Source organism: Gossypium raimondii, chromosome 12 (assembly GCF_025698545.1).
Source record: "Gossypium raimondii isolate GPD5lz chromosome 12, ASM2569854v1, whole genome shotgun sequence".
Classification (NCBI taxonomy): domain Eukaryota; kingdom Viridiplantae; phylum Streptophyta; class Magnoliopsida; order Malvales; family Malvaceae; genus Gossypium; species Gossypium raimondii.
Window position 1 is genome coordinate 5897731 of NC_068576.1, and position 6209 is coordinate 5903939.

Consider the following 6209-nt stretch of genomic DNA (forward strand, 5'->3'; position numbering starts at 1 on the left):
GTTTTCAGATTGGGAATAGTGATAAATAATGAATGCGTTTTACAGAACTTTATTGTTTAGTTTTTCTAGAATTTTTCTGTTTATTTATTGTTTAGTTTTTTCTCTTTTTTTGGGGGGGCTTTTGTTTATTAGGTCTCTGGTTGGTTTCTAGGTCATTGTTTTTCTGGGCTGTGAGTTAAGGCCTGTTTTTTCCTGTTTCTTAAATAAAATCCAATCTGATTATTGTTTTCAAAAAAAAAAATATTTATATTAAAAAATATCATAAATATTTTATTAAATATAATTTTAAAATTTTATATTTTGAGTTGGGTGATGGATTTAACAGTTATTGGATTAGTTATTTAATAAAAATAAAAAAATATATAATAATTATTTAACATATATAATTAATATAATAAATTTTATAATATAATATATTTGGGCCGAGCCATAGGCCTTAAATTTTTAATGATCACCCACCACTGCCTTCTACAAAATTCAAGAATTCTCGAAATAATATCCCTATACAATTACCCACACGACCTATCTAAAATGATTTTCACAACTTTTTATTTTTAATTATCATAAAATTTACAATTTTCTTTTTCACAAAGATATTGCTTTCAATTCTCATGCTTTCAAAATAGTTTTTAATTTTGTAGTTAAATCACATGATTTCCTTAAAACAAAATGGATTCTATCATTTTGGACATTATATTGGAGAACTTAAAGTATGTTGATGCTTGGTATTTTTACTTTTAAATCACTAATCTATTTGACTAATTATTTTCCCTGTCTACCTCAATGTTCATACTACATAATGGAGAAAATCTGGAACAGACACCCATGAGCGTTTTAACATAACAAAAGATGTTAAGAAATAAAACTTAAAGTCATTCATTGGTATGACATCTTAAGTTTAAGCTCAATAACATGCTTTTTAAGCTATGATTGGAACATTCATTCTTTGTTCAGTGTATTTTGTTGAAAAAATAGTATAAAGAATATTAGAGCTAGTAAAATAGGCCCGAGTTTGAAAGTTCATTCGTGCTCATTTGAATTTATACCAATTTGAGTTTGAGAATATTCGAGCCCGTAATAAATCCAAGCCCAAAAAGTTCCAAGTTTGAAAAAGCCTAAGCCCGAGCTCGTAAGAATCTGGGTTCAAAATCAATCTGACCTAGCTCGAGATAAATTCAACCCAAAACTCGAAAAAGCCTTAATTTATAGTTGAACAACCATAATAAGCATTATTACTAAAACTATTAATACATATACAACAATTACTTTATTTTATACTAAATGATATAATATTATATAATATTGTAGGAGGATTAACTTTCAAATATATGAAAAATATAGGGACTTCAAGCATATTTCAACCAGTTAATAATAAACAATAATATATAATAAAAATTAGGGAAAACTTCGTAATTAGTCACCCAACTATTAGCATGTTTTTATTTTGGTCATCCAGCTATGAAAGTTTTCAATTTAGTCACTAATGTTTTAGATAATTTCTATTTTGGTCACTTACATTTTAGATCGTTTCTATTTGGGTCACACTCCATTAAATGGTAAACGAATCTGATGATGTGACATTTTTCTAACCAGTATAATAACACATTTAGTTCTCAATACATACATATACTATCAATTTGACTCTAATTCTAAATAATTCAATAAATATAACCTTCCACATTTACAAATTCTATCATTTGATACTCAAACACATATCATTAAAATCTAATTAAATAAAAAATTTCACCCCTTCCCCAAACCTCCCCCCGTGCCTCTCCCTCCCTCTCCTACAGCTTCCCCCTGCCCTCCTTAATAAAATATTATTAAATACATGTTTATAATTATAATTGGCAATTCATAAAATTTAATTAAAATTTAATATCTTATTAAAATATTATTTTTATTAAATTAGATTTTGAGTTGGGCTTTAATTTTTAACAATTATATTTTGGTATTGGATCTTTTTTTTTAATTTTGGACTTGAGATTTGGGCTATAATTAGTTTATTTTGATTTTGGACTAAATATTTTAGAATATGGGTATTATGTTTATGAATTTAGTAAGAATGATAAAAGTTAGTCAATTGTCAATATAATATAATAATGAACACTAAATGAGTATATTATTTAGGTTTGGGCTTAGTATAATATATTTTGATTTTGGACTAAACATTTTAGAATATGGGTATTATGTTTATGAATTTAGTAAGAATGATAAAAAGCTAGTCAATTGTCAATATAATATAATAATGAACACTAAAAAATATTTTTTAATTTAAATAATATCATAGAATAATAAATTTTACATAAGCATTTTAATTGTTTTATATAAAATATCTTTATTAAATAGATATTATTTATGTTTTTATAAGACAAAATTAAATTGTGTTGTCATCGTATAAAAGTACAATAAATTATTACATTCAAAAATAAAATATTTATAACTTATACAATTTAAAATTATTTGAATCGGTCAGACGTAACTTGGCTCAATTCGAGCCCGAATTCAAAAAAATCTAAGCCCATAATAGATTCGAGCTTAAAAAAATCCAAGATCAAAAAAACCTTCTTTAAAATGAAATTAACTGAACAAAACAAGATGGTAATCAAATTAAACACCCTTTAAATACAATTATTTTTCTCATCATTAGTCATGGACAGTCAAGTAATTGATGAGGCTTTAGTCAAAGTCTTGAACATCACTGATGGTGCAATCATAAATGCCCAGCGGAAAAGCTCTACCAACAACACTCTACACAATAACACCACCGAATCTTTCCTAGCACAAGCCTTGTTCTCCGTCGTGGAATCCTCTGTCTCACGCTCATTCGACCAATAAACATACTTCAAAAGCTTATCTCTGTCCTCCCTAACAAATCTATAAGTGAAAAACACCTCAGGGTTCTCAAAAACCTTGGGATCTTTATTTGCAAACGATTGAAACCAAATAGCATCTTGCCTTTCTTGATCTCAAAGGTTGCATCGTGGCTTTGGACAACAACATCAACCTTGGCTTCACTGTATTGGAAAGGAACTGGTGAATTAATCCTTAAGTATTCATAAACCACTAATTTGGTCAAAACCATCTTGTTCAAGGCAAATAAAGTGATCCCGCCTTTAGCCTTAACGACGGTCCTAATTTCATCAGCTAGTCTCTTTTGTAACTTTTGTCCGACTAATGCAACCCACTTGATCAGCCTTGGGAAAAGGACTTTCATGCCACCATAAGCATTAAACCAACAAGGAAAATCATGTTATGGCAAGCTTTGTCTCTTTCAATCCCAAATTGATTTTCGACTTCATCCAACATTGTGTTTCTGAACTCAAAAAACACATCGTACAAATTTTTGTAATCAGATTTAACGAGAAAAAAATGGAAACTAAATGTAAGAACAAAATATCTTCGAAATAACCTAGAATTTTAAGTGATAACCCTAATGATCCTAGTGGTTCAAGTTGAAACAATAAACATTTGTCAACTAGTTTCGGTCCTTTAAAACCTATCTTTGTTTCATTAGGGTTTTGCTAAAGAACAGGTGAAAAACGTAGTTGAATGACATGGTATCGCTTAGGGTGTTAAAATAAGCTTCTTTTTTTTGGTAGAAATTTGAGCTTCAACCTCGTTAAAAAGCTTTGATAAGCCTATTTCAAAAAATGGTATGAACTTATGATGATGGGCTATTAGGGGTGAGCATTCGATCGAGTCGAGTAAAAAAATTTCGAGTTAGTTAAGTTAACGAATCTTATTTTAGCAACAAACTCAATTTGAATTTTTCGAATCGAGTAAAAAAATTTCAAGCCAAGTCGAGTCGAGTTAACGAATCCTATTATTTATACTCAATATGGCGTTTACATGGACCGATTATTTAACTAATAGATGAAGTACAAGATTATTTAACTACATAAATAATATAATGGTTTTGCGTTTTAACTTAATGGTTTTGACTTTTAAATTTAGAAAAGGTAAACATTTATCAAAACGATGTAGTTTTACCTTTTCTTATTCGGATTTTTTGATAACTCGAATCTCATATTTGAGTTAAACCGAAAAACTTTATTTTTTTATTTGAGTTGATTTGAATAACTCGATTAACTCAACAACTCAAACTATTTAATTCAAAATTTGATTTTTTATTGAGTTTTTCGAATCGAATCAGATTTTACTCACCCATATAGGCTACAATAGTAGATGAAACAAAGGATTTTAAAAAAAGTGTGGTTTGGCACAGAAGGATCGAGGTAGACACAAACATAATGACCACCGTTGTAGGCCAAGGAAGGAATGAAAGTTCCATCAAGAACAGTACGTTTATCGACTTTTAAAGTGTTGAAAAGGATAAAGAAGAGATAACATCGAGAAGATAAAAAATGTGAGGTCAAAGGGCAATTGGAGGTTCGAGATGCATATTAGATTTTTATAATATGGATTGGTACTTTTAGATTCGATTCTCAAAGTACTTGTATAACATCCCTTCCCCGACTCGATCGTCGGGTCCAAACTATAGGATGCCATGTTTGTTGCCGGAGAAACTATAATCAATTACAACATAATTTCTATCGATTCAACATTTTATATTCATTAACATGTTCATTACATCATTATATTATAATATATAATTTTTTTCGAGGTTTATCCGAGCTTGCGAAAGCTCTTTTCATAACCTAAGATCGTTGGAGGACTAAACTGCAAAGTTTCAAAATGTTCTGGGTTGGCGTCACTACTTCAGGGGTGCAATGTCACTACTTCCAAAATAGTAAGTTGGCATCGCAACTTGAGGACTAAAATGTAAGCTTTCCAAACATTACCGAGTTGGCGTTGCAACATCAAGGGTACAATGTCACAACATTGAAAACAGTGAAATGATGTCGCGACCTCAAATAGGGGACATTGTGACATTAAGGGCTGGTGTCACGACATCTATAGAGTGGTGTTGCGACTTTGATAACAGTCTACTACAAGTTCAATCCATTTTTTGTTTCACCCTATCAATCACATAATATGACCAATTTTAGGACCTATAATGGCAAGCATAACAAGTAAATGTTCATCCCAACTTCCCAATTCATCATATCATGCCGACTTATAACCAAAAACTAAATATCACTAGGCTATATGTCAAGTAGTGCCAGCCCCCCCTAAAATGGAAAATTTCTATTTAAGCCCCTTAAAATTTTAAATTTGTAATAGTAAAATTGTACTTTGGCTTCCCCAAAAATGATAAATTTTTTGATTTAATCCTTTAAAAATTATAAAAGATATAGGCTATTAAATAGTAAATTTGCATTTTTACTATCGTGAAAATATACAATTTAATTTCAGCCCCCTTAAAAAATTTCCTGGTTTCATGCCTGATATCAAGCTTAACATACACATACCCATAAGCACAAATCCAACATTGGCATTCATAAATAATGATGACCATTTACATATCAAAGACCCTATATACATGCCACGACATTAGATATCAAAATGAACATATTTCTGCCATCTTGATAATAGTGTGATATCCGCAAAGGTCCGACTTCGCGTGTTCCGCAATCTAGGGATCTACATGTAATAAAAACAATCATAGGTAAGCATTCAATGCTTAGTAAGAAAAACAATTGGGTTGTTACAACTTGTCCCTGCCTTTATGGTAAATTATGCTAATTGATCTTGAATTAGACCAAAGAAGGGATGGCCATAGTCACCGGGAAATGGTTTCACTGGCAGCTTTGGTGGTAATAGTGAAGAAGGTGAAGAAGAAAAAGAAGAAGAAGAAGAAGAAGACATTTTTTAAGGGCTTAAGTCAAGTAAGTGATTAATTTCTCTTTGTCATAGTATATATAGAAGCAACCACTCAAAAGCTATAGGGATAAATATTAAAACTATACATGAACTTTGTCCAATGTACAATATCATACATGAACTTTAATTTTGTGCAATTTCATACATAAAAATTTGATTTGATTCAATTTTCACAAGTCATTGGAAATATTATCGAATTAGCACCATTTATGTTGATGTTGATATATTGCATGCATAAACAATTATATTAATCCAATATGAAAATAAATGTATGTACTTATTTCTTTAAATGCGTACAATTGAATCAAAATTAAAGCTTCATGTATACATATGAATTATAATTTAAGTTCCATGTATATAATTGTTCCAAATTGAAGTTCATGTATCAAATTGCACATTGGATGAAAGTTCATGTATAAATT

At 29.7% G+C, this 6209-nt stretch overlaps 1 pseudogene; it reads right to left on the reverse strand.

The window, feature by feature from the left end:
* Window positions 1–2660: 2660 nt before the first annotated feature.
* Window positions 2661–4331, reverse strand: LOC105761934 (allene oxide synthase 3-like; annotated as a pseudogene).
* Between the last annotated feature and the right edge of the window lie 1878 nt (window positions 4332–6209).